The 13,140-nt window shown below is 39.8% G+C and overlaps 1 protein-coding gene across 4 annotated transcripts in view; it reads right to left on the reverse strand.

Moving 5' to 3' along the window:
* Positions 1-9,682, reverse strand: part of epb41l5 (erythrocyte membrane protein band 4.1 like 5) — a 40,256-nt gene extending 30,574 nt beyond the window's left edge. For all 4 annotated transcript variants that reach the window (XM_055153140.1, XM_055153135.1, XM_055153127.1 and 1 more), the window contains exon 1: positions 9,529-9,682. The gene's annotated coding sequence lies outside the window, so the exon portion shown is untranslated. The remainder of the gene's footprint in view (positions 1-9,528) is intronic.
* Positions 9,683-13,140: the final 3,458 nt, after the last annotated feature.

The following is a 13,140-nucleotide window of genomic DNA, read 5'->3' on the forward strand; positions in this document are numbered from 1 at the left end:
GTTCAGGGTCAGGGTGTGAACCCACGGTTAAAATATGAGTGAAATTGGCTAAAGTTTGTGCAAATTATCAGGCGTCGAAGTTTGATGGTCAGCCCCAAAAACACACCATTTGATCTTTTAAAACGCTTTTAACAAATTTTAATGTCCCACTTGTCTAGATGATACAGAATGATTCTGTCTGGGTCAAATGCCCTAGGACGAGTTCGTTCAAATATGAGGACAGGAATTTGTGCCTTCGTCGCCAGGTCGCCCGATCAATCCAATATGGCCGACTTCCTGTTGGTTGTCTAGCAACCACGTAATATACTTTTTTGTTCCTATTCCCATGATGCATCTGTGTACCAAATTTGGTTTGGCTACACCAAAGTTTTTGTTGGGCGTCCTATTGGCGAGGTCAGATGTTTAGCCTGTCGCCATGGCAACACGATGGGGAAATGGCATTGGGTCGTCCTACACGTTTTTGATTGAAACCATGTCATGAATCTGTGTACCAAATTCTATATGTCTACGACAAAGTAAATTTTGGCACTACCGTGCAATTTCCCTAGGGGGCGCTATTGCACCCACCTGAGATTTTCTTATATAAATTGGTTCAGAGTCGGGGTGTGAACCCGCGATTAAAATTTGAATGAAATTGGCCAAAGTTTGAGCCAGAATTTGTAGATTTTACCAATGGAGAGTTTATGTCATCGCTATGGCAACGCCATAAAAAATATGACATGGGTATCATTGACTTTTGGATCAGGATGCCAAAATGGAATTTGAAATCGGAGTTCGTTTGAGCAAATGGGAGCAATTTGTAAATCTCCAAAATTGTGTGCATTTTTTGTTGCTTCACTGCTCAGAGACTGTAAGACGTGTGTGAAAAATTTGGATAAGTTTTGATGTTCCACGTCTTGAGATAATGTGGACCAAATTTGAGCTCGTTCGGGCGACCGCCCTCAGAGGAGTTCATAAAACCTTAGCCAAATTTAAGCCAATATTACTGCCCCCTAGTGGAGTGCACAGTGTTGGCGTAATAATATTTTTTCCTTGTCTTGACATGATCGACTTCTGTGTCAAATGTCATGATTGTACATGCAAGGTTTTTTTTGTGTCATTCGTATTCCCTAATGCATTTTTGAGTCATTTGGGGGCAATGACGAGCCATTTTATATTTTTTTTTGGAAAATGAAAATAGCCAAAAGTTAGAGAAGCGCGAGTTTTACCAGATGGAAAAATTTCAGGACTTTTCGTCATTGTTCAGTGGGTGAAAAATGGGTGAGTTGGTTAGGAGAATAACCAACCGATACGAGAACAATGTTCCGCTTTTTTTTGGCCGACAAACTATACATTTTCGGAAAACCTCTGGCGCATTGCTACGTGATGGCGAGGGTCCCTGGTCACTACGGGCGAGTCACGTCACGCCATTCCATTTTTTGGCCACTTGGAGCATCGCTTTGCGATACTAATAGGCCCTTCGCCAGCCTCTGGCGCTCGGGCCTAATAATGATAAAACAAGTAAAAGTCTCAATTAAAAGCTAAATTAAAAAGATACGTTTTGAGTTTACTTTTAAAAATCTGAACACTCGCAGCGGACCTCAGATCCTCAGGTCGACTGTTCCACATACGGGGGCCGTAAAAGCTGAATGACGCCTCACCGTGAGTTTTAGTTTAGACTCTTGGGACAATTAAAAGAAGACTACCTGAGGACCTGAGAGTCCGAGAGGGCTCATATGATAAAAGCAGATCAGATAAATAAATAGGACTAAGACCATTAAGAGCTTTATAAACCAATAAAAGAACTTTAAAATCTATCCTTAAACTCACAGGAAGCCAGTGCAGAGACTTTGTATTAGTATTGGGGTGATGTGCTCTCTCTTCCTGGTCCTTGTCAGCAGTCGTGTTGCAGAGTTTTGGAGGAGCTGCAATGGAGCTGTAGATTTCTTTGGAAGACCAGAAAGGAGAGCATTACAGTAATCAACACGGTTTGTGATAAAAGCATGTATTAAAGTCTCTGCACTGGCTTGAGAGAGAAATGGTCTGACTCTGGCAATATTTTTTAGATGATAAAAAACAGATTTAGTGATGGACCTGATGTGTGGCTCAAAGCTAAGCTCACTATCAAGAATAACTCCTAAACTTTTTACCCTTTCGATAACAGTAACCATAAGCATGAGCTCCTTCAGCACAGGAAGCTTGGGAGGTTCCTTTTTTTAACAGGTCCATGTTCCTCACCAGCGGTAAGGAGCTATGAGGTTTCCCACAATCCACTGCAGATCAAACCCAATGTTTCCAAACACTATTGCACACTTTACACTGCAGCAGATTATTAATTAAAATGTTTTGCATAAATAAACTTTACATTACTGAACTTCAGAACATATAAACCAAAACTACTATAGAACCACATCAGCTCCATAGTAGTAGCAGTAATGTAACAGCAGTAATGTTTTTAATGCAGCTTTGTGTATATTTATTTACATTTTACAGAAACAAAACTTAAAACCACATGGGTAATTTGCATAAACTATAAGCACTGAAAAAAAACAGCTCGCTCCTTGTGCCCTAATGCAGTCAGGCTGTGTCGGACAAAAGGACACAACTCAGTGGAATATGAGTGTTCTCTCTGTGACACTGGATGTGCTGCTGATGGCGAGTCTGTAAATGGTGGAAAAGGTTCGTGGAGCTAGAAGCTTTTGGTTGGCACTAACTTTGAGCATTCACGGTGGTAGTGAGCAGTGAAAGAGACAACACGAGAGGGGAGCATGGGAGGGGAGGGGTGACAAAAACAAGGAGGTGGGGGCGAGTGAGCACAGCACAGAGAAAGAAAGTCAGATTTAAATATAAGCATTATATCGATACATATACACGATATGTCAGAGTACATTTCATGTTTTAATATATATTTAAAATATTGAGATATCACCCATCCCTAAAGCACACCTGCACAGACGGCCAATCAGAACACAGAATCACACCTGCGCAGACGGCCAATCAGAACACAGAATCACACCTGCACAGACGGCCAATCAGAACACAGAATCACACAGAATCACGTCTGCACAGACAGCCAATCAGAACACAGAATCACACCTGCACAGACGGCCAATCAGAACACAGAATCACACCTGCACAGACGGCCAATCAGAACACAGAATCACACCTGCACAGACGGCCAATCAGAACACAGAATCACACCTGCACAGACGGCCAATCAGAGAACAGAATCACACCTGCACAGACGGCCAATCAGAGAACAGAATCACACCTGCACAGACGGCCAATCAGAGAACAGAATCACACCTGCACAGATGGCCAATCAGAGAACAGAAGCACACCTGCACACACGGCCAATCAGAGAACAGAAGCACACCTGCACACACCTGCAGATAAATCCATGTCATGTGTTAGAACACCAGTAAACCTACTGCAGGTGCACTGTTCAAATGCACTGACTGCTTCAACAAGCAGGACTGTGCGAGTTTAGAAAAAAACTAAGTGTTGCAATTAGATTTGTCATGTTTGTATAACATTCCGTTCAGAGTGCAACAACTCCAAGAGCACATTTGACAAGACTGAATATAATATGAATATAAACTGCTAAACTATTACAAGAATCCCATGTATTTCAGAACAGGCTTGTAACTACAGGGTAAACCGTTTTATACAGGGGGGTGCACTGCAGAACACGTTCTGTTATCTGTTTGCAGACTCTGATCTGACAATTGCTACAACTTCAGTTTTGATTGGAGATACACTGTGCAGCTCTGCAGGCAGTACTCAATTTTGCAACTCAATTAAGTAACGGTACTTAAGTAGTACAGATACTGGAGCAATAAAATACAGTACAAGTATCACACAAAAAAATCTACTTAAGTAAAAGTATTAAAGTACCCATATAAAAGTGTAAATGATTATAATAAGTATATTTTTAGCTTCATATATAGTGATTTTGATTTGTGCTCAACATTGTTCATCAGAAACAATTGAATTTATATTTTTTTCTAGCCGTTTTCATTTGTGTTTCCTCAAACTATGAATGTGTTGAAATTAAACCACTCACTTTCTCAGCAGGTGTCAGTCATTAAAAAATACTTTTACTTTCAGTCCAAATGTTGTTTGTTCCAAATGTAGTGGACTAGAATGCACAGAAACCTGCTCTAAAATGTAGTGAAGTAAAGTAAAAAGCAACAACTTTAAAATGCACTTAAGTACATTACAAATACATAAAATGCACACTTAAGTACAGTACTTTTACTTTGTTGCTTTCCACCACTGCCTGTGGGGCAGCTTCAGCAGAACAGTGACCAGCCCAGTAACTGGCACCAAACATGTGCGGCTGTGAACAGACCCAACGTGCTCTCTGTAGTTCTGCTTTGACACATTCACGTGTGTTTTATACTCACTGTGTTTGAGCTCTGGTTAGTTGTGGGTTACAAATGTTGTTTTCAAACTACTGTCATAGAAACAGAATTTCATCAGAACCGATCTGAGTGACAATTTATCATGAAAAACAAAACATAATAACATGAGCTCAGTGTTTCCCATAAAGAGGAGAGACTATGGTGCCCCCCCCTAGTCTAAAAATAAGACAAACAAAATTGGTGATACGAATATGAATTCTTTACGCTTACTGTTAAAACTACACAGAATTCATTTGATATCAGTTCTTTTTGATCAATAGGGCAAGTGATATTTACACTCACAATATTGTATTCCATCTAGGGATGGAACAATAACATGTTCAAATGATACCTATTCATATCCATTGTTTTATTGTCAGCAACTTTAATCATTATCCTGATGTAATCATTAAGCACAATTATTTTGTCCATGATAACCATGACACATTTCACTATGGCCCCACACCCACTCTAGTCTCAGTAGAAACGTGTAGGAAACACTGAATTACAGATCTAATAAAGAGTGTGTGAGTTGGGTCTGGGACCAGCAGCTGCAGGTGTGTTTGATTTCTTCACCTCCTCATGACTAACTCCTGACACTGAACCACAGAAACAAACACAACACTGATCCTACTGCCGCCTGGGTTTAAGAGCTTCTGATTTCAGCACCTCAGTCGCCATGGAGATGGTGTTGCTTTGTCCGGAATGTTCCACAGTATGGCATGAAAGTCATGTAGTGTAGATCTGTACAAACCTGTTCTGAAATGTGATTCTCGTGCTCGTTTGTCAGTTCATATTTCAGTCTTTATACGTTTAAATGTGAACTTTGAACAGAATCTTATTATTAAAACAGAAAAATTGAATCGCAATCACAAATTCGGAGAAATCACAATTAGATCTTTTTCCCCAAATAGTTCAGTCTAAATGGTGTCCAACTGAGATTTTGATTCAAATGTGTTTATTCTTGCAACCATACAAAGAATTAAACTGTAAGTGGAGGCAGGCAGCAGGTGGCTCACTAGAAAAGTAAGATGTTGTAGCTTTAAACACTGGGCCAAACACAGTGGAATGACTTTTACTGAGACACTTGACTTGATTAAACAAACGGAAGTCACTTTAAATGTAATTATGTGGTTCTGCATCAGCAAACCTCTACAATGCAGCATTTACCAAAGCTGTGTGTGAAAGCTCCTTCTGAGCCACCTCCTGATATTACACTCACACACAACAGACCACACAGGATATTTAGATAACACTCTGCTAACAACTACATGTCATGTCTTTATCATGATACTTCGCATCTGATGTCATCAACATTCTGTGGGGGTGTGAAGAGAACTAGATCAGACTTTAATCTGAGTTTTATTTTAATACAGTCTATCCAGGAAGAGCAGCTTTAGTTGGATTTACAACTGATGAGATGATTTGTGCTGTTACAGTTGCAACCAAAATTATTCAACCCCCACTGCAAATTATGTTTATTAGTAAAATATACAAACTAGCAGCTATTTATATAAAAGAAATCAAACAAGAACAATTTAAACAGCTCAACACAACTAATATTACAAGTGGTTTCTCCAAATTCAACACAAAATGCTACTTTTAATGACTGCAGTCTCAAAATGATTCAACCCCCTGAATAGCAATCCTTGTAACAGCACATTTGACAAATGAGGTGAGGTTAGGCTTCATTAGGAGCATCACATGTACTTGACATAGAAGCAGTCAAATATCTGACTATTGACGGTGACATTTCATTGCATGGACCCGACCCAATACAGTGCGGCGCGGGACACATTTTGAAACCTCATTGCGAGCGCAGGCGGGAGCGGGACTGCACAACACGGGAGCAGGCAGGGGGGATGATAAAGTGCAGTCCCACAAACTAAATATGAATGTAAAGTAAAATATACTAATGATGAATGCATGATGAATGTTTGCATATCCTGCATCATTTGTGCTGGATATTTCATTTGGCATTAATAAAAACATTTTAAGCAGCAGAACGTCCCCCGTCCCGTACGCTGCGCGGACTACGCCACTAAACCAGGTCTAAACCAGGTCTAAACCAGGTCTAAACCAGGTCTAAACCAGGTCTAAACCCAGAACTAAACCAGGTCTAAACCCAGAACTAAACCAGGTCTAAACCCAGAACTAAACCAGGTCTAAAAGGTCTAAAACCAGGACTAAAACAGGATTCAGCCAGGACTTAACCATGGCGCCGGACCACCCTTCCTCCCTTCCTCTTATCCAGGGTCAGGTTGCGGGGGCAGCAGTCTAAGCAGGGACTCCCAGACTTCCTTCACCCCGGGACACTTCCTCCAGCTCCTCCAGGCGGGCCCTGAGGCCTTTCCACCTCAGCCTGAGGAACCATCTCACCCGCTGTTCCTCTTGACGTGGAGGAGCAGCAGCTCTACTCTGAGCTCCTCCCATGTGACAGAGCTCCTCACCCTATCTCTAAGGGAGCACCCAGCCACCCTGCAGAGGAAACTCATTTCAGTCGCTTGTATCTGTGATCTTGTCCTTTCGGCCATTACCCAGAGCTCATGACCAGAGGTGAGGGTAGAAACGAAGACTTGACGGTAAATCGAGAGCTTTGCCTTTAGGCTCAGCTCCCTCTTCACCACAACGGTCCGATACAGTGACTGCATCACTGCCAACGCTGCACTGATCACTACTGTGATCAAACCCACTGAAGTAAATGTGATCAGTGGTAAAATGAAGACTGCAGACGTATGTGCCGTTTGGAATAATCTCTTCTAACCACATGTACCAGTGCACTCAGAGTTGTGCATCAGTGGGGAAATAATGAAAACTGAGGTACAGTTGGAATTGTTGATGAGCCGAACATAACGAAACGCTACAATGACATGGAGTTGGACATTTTCTCAGTTTTACTAGAACAGAGCCTATTGGAAGTTGTCATTGCATCTTTCCAAACATCTTCCTGGTTTGTGACATAAGTGTAAATGAAGTCTATATCAAAATCAAGTTTGAAGTTTTAGTATCATGACAACACTACCTGTCAAAAAAATCCCTTTTCCCCAAAAAAATGATGCAGCCCTGTCTCCACATCATTTAAGGTCACAGATTATGAAACCACATGGTTAAAGACTACAGCAGATGAAACCAAAAACTTCACATGTGAGTAGTAAACTTGTATTCATTACATTTAGGAGTTTTTAGAGTAACTATAGACCATATTTAAACTGGAAATCATATATAAATAAAAATAGAAAAAAATATCCAAAGTAATCGCAATTATATATAAATATAGATAGACTGTTTTTATTTAGGATATTTTTATTAGATACAACTGGCTGGTAATGCCCTACACAACCCACTGTATTGAGATTTTGGGCAATACATTTAAGACTAATACAAATCTAATCTTTACCTTAAAAAAGGCAATAAGAGCAATCACATTATCAACCAATGCATTATTAATAAACCTTCAAACTCTAAACATGATTTTCAAAGTGTAAAGGTCGACTAAACCACAAAATTTCAAAGTAAACAACAATCTCTTGTCAAAATCATTACACAGTATGTTCAAAATCCGAAATAGCCAATATGAGCTCAGAGGTACGGCCACGTTTATCAAAAAGAAAATCAGAACAAAAATTATGACATTTTGTATTTCTGTTAAAGGGGTGGACCTCACGAACAACTGTACAGAAAACCTCAAACTCTGCACCACTCTCTTCCGTTTTATAATGAAATTTAAATGTTTAACTCTGGGCAGATGCATGAATTATGATGCGTAGTTTGTGCTGTAGTACTTTGCTGTACTGTTACTGATTTGTTTGTTTCCTCTTGCTGTATTAATGAAGATGAACTGGTTTCAAGATGATGCTCTGATAAAGAAATAAAGGGTAAAGGCAGAATAAGGTCAAGCTGCAGCCTGCACCTTTTCGGTCTGTGTGTGTTAAATATGACTGTCTGTGGAATAATGTCAGAATAAACCTATGACCCAAATCAATCAATCCATGTTTAAATTTTAAAGTGTCCATATTCTGATCTATGTTACAATGTAGTTTCCTCGTCACAAACAGACCTCGAGTTGTGTTTTATTTCATTCACACATGTTTAACACACAAATCCTTCTCCCACATAATTTCTGCCCTGGAAATGTCGCGCTGTACTGAACTAAAGGTGAATGGAGCTGTTAACTTGAAAACTACCTCTTCATGACATCTCAAGGTGGAACAGAGCATTTTAAGCTTTGGAGATGCAGACAAACTAATAAAAAATTACTCAAACATGTGTGAATCAAACAAAACACAACTCCAGGTGTGTTTGTGAGGAGGTAACACCATTATCACGAGTACTTTTGCGCTTTCTAGGACATTAAAGCTGAAACTATTTCCAGTTGAAATCTTATGACACAAGGGCCGTTTGAGGGCGCATAGTTTGAGCCAACTCCCAAACCGAAACTAGCACAGATCATCCGCAAACAAGTGCACAAACTTCTCCACAAACATCTCAGTAGTTCACTAACTTGTAGTAAATATGACTTTTTCATTTCGAGAGCATTTGGAGATAATATAAAACGGATTTAAGTCGATTTGGTTTGAAGGAATGTTCAAGAAACTGGGCATGGGGTTTTAATTAACTGTTACATAATAGTAGCTGCAAATACCCACCAATGTTTCGCTTTAAATGTGAATATTATAAGATTATATTTCATAATAATGAAGTTTATACACGTGTACTTCGCCAGCTGCCCGTTATATCCATATTGTTTATTCTAAGGACACTTGAGAAATATGTCAGCGGGACAGATTTACGTTTTAAACCTCAAAGATTTAAATTAAAACGCATAATTTGGCATTTTAATGAGTTAGATGCAAATTGATGCCTAAATTATCGAATATAAGAGAAGTTTAGTCGTTTTTCGCTGTTGTTAGGCCTTTGGTAACGATGGAAGCAAAGGCAACAAGTGTCGGTTCGGTTTATGTTAGCCGCATTAGCCGTTAGCATATATTGTACGTACATACACAGTACCCGCCCGCCTGAGCTCACCCCACACCACAAAACAAACGTCCCACAGTCCTAAACCGTTGCCCATCCCATTACACTTGCTCCGAGCACTTGTGGATTCCTGCGGGTTTTAACGCACAAAAAGCGGGTAAAAACTCACGAAAAGGGGCCGAGGTGCTGCTAGAGCGGGGCGGCGGGCATGGCACTCCTCTCCCCGGCTGTGAGCGCTGATTTCGGGGCTGTTTTTGGCCACAGACCGGAGCGGGACGGTGCTTTTTGCTGCAGGTCCCGGAGAAAAGTCCAAGCGAAGAACACAGGCTCCGACAGGAACTCACGTCAGCGCAAATCCACAAAGACTCCACAAAGACACATTTGCATTTTTAAAGACACACGGCCGGACTTTTACTGGCAAGAACTATTGAAACTATCTGATATTCTTATATTTTCTGCAGACACAACTTTATTATTATAAACTAAGATTATGCACTTAGGCTACATTATTTTATTTTTCTGTAAATCAACGAATCAGTCGTACCAGATTCAAATTTGATAAAAATAAAAAAGGTCCAGTAGACTGTAAAAAACAATGCACTTTTAAAAACCTCAAAATCCCACTCAAAGACGGTATTATCGTTTTTAAAGACACACGGCGGGACTTTAAAGGGTATATATTATTACGCTATTTTCTGATCTATAATGTAGTTTCCTCATCATAAACAGACCTGGAGTTGTGTTTTGTTTCATTTACACGTGTTGAACACACAAACCTGGAGGTTGAGTCCTTCTCTTCACTCTGTTCCACCTTGTGACGTCATGTGGTCCACTGTTTTATTTTATTTGAATTATTTCAGCCCTAATGAGCTAAAGGTAGACGTTAACGTGAAAACTACCAGTACGTGACATCACAAAGTGGATTATACACTGTAAAAAAGATAACACTTAAATACGTAGTGTGGGGAAATAACTACTGTATTTATGAATCATTAACGTCATTAACATGTGTTGGGTTAATCATTTTATTCATAGTACATTCATTTTTAGTTCATAAAATGTCAGACATTCTGTGCAGATTTTTAGACTTTAGTGTGGGTTTTGTTTTGACACAATCTGACCAGAAAGAATTGACTTACAGTCCCTGACAAAAGTCTTGTCGCTTATCCATTTTGTAGAAACAAAAGCTTTTAACTTGACTTTAAATTAATCGATTGGTTTTAGAAATGTCTCATATGAAGCTAAAACCCTCCCAAATTATGCTCAATATACTAAAAAAAATTTGCTTCACTGAAAAAAGATTGATCATTTAATGAACACAGAAAGGTCAGATTTTGGCAAGACAAAAGTCTTGTCGTCTTGTCATATGATGCACCCAATCCTAGATTACAGCCTCACCTGTGATCAGTTACTGATCAATCAATTAGTGGGTGTGTATAAAAAGAACCCAGCACACCAGACCTTCACATCAACTGCAACTTGACCTCTGACAACATGCCTAAGATCCACCCTGAGACCAAATCGTTAATTATCAAGAGGCTGAAGACCAGATCCACTGCTGAGGTGGTGACACCTTCAATGTGTCTCAGCGTCAAGTACAAAGAATAAGAAAAAGATCTGAAATGACTGGAGATGTTTTTGACAAGCCCGGGTCCAGCAGACCCCGCAAGACAACTGCTCGGGAGGACCGTTTGTTGATTCGAAAAATCCAAGGCCCCTTTTCCACTGCAGCAGACTCCACCAGGCCTGGTCACCTCAAGTCCCTGTGTCAACCACAACAGTTTGTAGAATTCTATCTCGAAATGGCCTCCATGGTCGAATCAGTGCACAGAAACCAGCACTAAACAAAAGGCAATTAAAAAAATGTGTGGCATTTGCCAAGGCCCACAGCCTGCTAAAAGGATGGACACTGGAAAAGTGGCAGAAGGTGGATTTCTCAGATGAATCCTCAGTTGAATTACATCACAGCCACCGCAAATATTGCAGGAGACCTACTGGAGCCGCATGGATCCAAGATTCACCCAGAAAACAGTTAAGTTTGGTGGTGGAAAAATCATGGTCTGGGGTTACATCCAGTCTGGGGGTGTGCGAGACATTTGCAGGGTGGAAGGCAATATCAATATCCTAAAATATCAAGAAGTATTAGCTCCTCTTACATTCCCAACCATAAAAGGGGTCAAATTTTGCAGCAGGATGGTGCTCCATCACATACTTCTATCTCTACATCAAAGTTTCTCAAGGCGAAGCAGATCAAGGTGCTCCAGGACTGGCCAGCCCAGTCACCAGACATGAACATCATTGAGCATGTCTGGGGTAGAATGAAAGAGGAAGCATGGAAGGCAAAACCAAAGAATCTTGATGAACTCTGGGAGGCATGTAAGACGCTTTCTTTGCTATTCCTGATGACTTCATCAACAAATTGTATGAATCATTGTGGAACCGCATGGATGTAGTCCTTCAAGCTCATGGAGTCATACAAGATATTAAATATGGATCTCACAGCACCACTACTTCATTCACTGACGTTATGCAACATATTTTTGTATTTGAAGTAAATTATTTGTTCAATTTTCTGTAGGCGACAAGACTTTTGTCTTGCCAAAATCTGACCTTTCTGTGTTCATTAAATGATCAATCTTTTTTCAGTGAAGCAAATTTATTTTAATATATTGAGCATAATTTGGGAGGGTTTTAGCTTTCATATGAGACATTTCTAAAACCAATCGATTAATTTAAAGTCAAGTTATAAGCTTTTGTTTCTACAAAATGGATAAGCGACAAGACTTTTGTCAGGGACTGTAGTTGGAACTGCAACAGGTGAGATGATCTGTGCTGTTTAACAAGTCCCTCATGAATAACATTACAGTGAACTAACATCAGGCCACAGGTTTTCAGTGAGTCACTCACCTTTTTGTACAAAATCTAACTCCCCATGAACACTCACACTGACCACAGGCTCCTGAAAATGTGCTCTTTATTGTGTGTATGTATATATATGTATATATATATGCGTATATGTATATATATATGCATGTGTGTATATATATATATATATATATATGCATGTGTATATATATATATGTATATATATGTGTGTGTGTATATATATATGTGTGTGTGTGTATGTATGTATATATATATATATGTGTGTGTATATATATATATATATGTGTGTGTGTGTGTATATATATATATATATATAATATATATGCGGCAGTAGCTCAGTTGGTAGAGCATTCGCCCACTGATCTGAAGGTTGGTGGTTCGATTCCAGCTCTCAACATAAACATCACAGATTGAGTGGTCAGATCCACTGACCCACAGGTTGGCTGGTGTGATTCCAGCTCCCACAGATGAATGCTGCCGTTGTGTCCTTGTGTGTGAATGGGTGAGTGGTTCCTTGTTGTAAAGCGCTTTGAGTGCCTTGAAGGTGGAAAAGCGCTATAGAAAAATGTGACCATTTACCATATACATATATACATACATACATATGTATATATATACACACATATATATATATATATATACATACACACACACACACATATATATACACACATATACATGCTTATATATGTGTAGTAACAATGTGTTCAGCACAATGAACTCAAACCAGGACCAGGCCATTGTGAAATACATTCTCATTTCATATAATCTAATGAGACAAATTACTAGAAGCCTACTTGTGCTACTTTTGATACTTGTGCTATTATGAGTGTAGGAAGGGCACCTGGTCTAAACCCCATAAGAGTTAAATGAGCAGAGTGTAGCGCAGGTCAGG

Source organism: Boleophthalmus pectinirostris, unplaced genomic scaffold (genome assembly GCF_026225935.1).
Source record: "Boleophthalmus pectinirostris isolate CB_2022bp ecotype Guang Dong unplaced genomic scaffold, ASM2622593v1 HiC_scaffold_1, whole genome shotgun sequence".
Classification (NCBI taxonomy): Eukaryota; Metazoa; Chordata; class Actinopteri; order Gobiiformes; family Gobiidae; genus Boleophthalmus; species Boleophthalmus pectinirostris.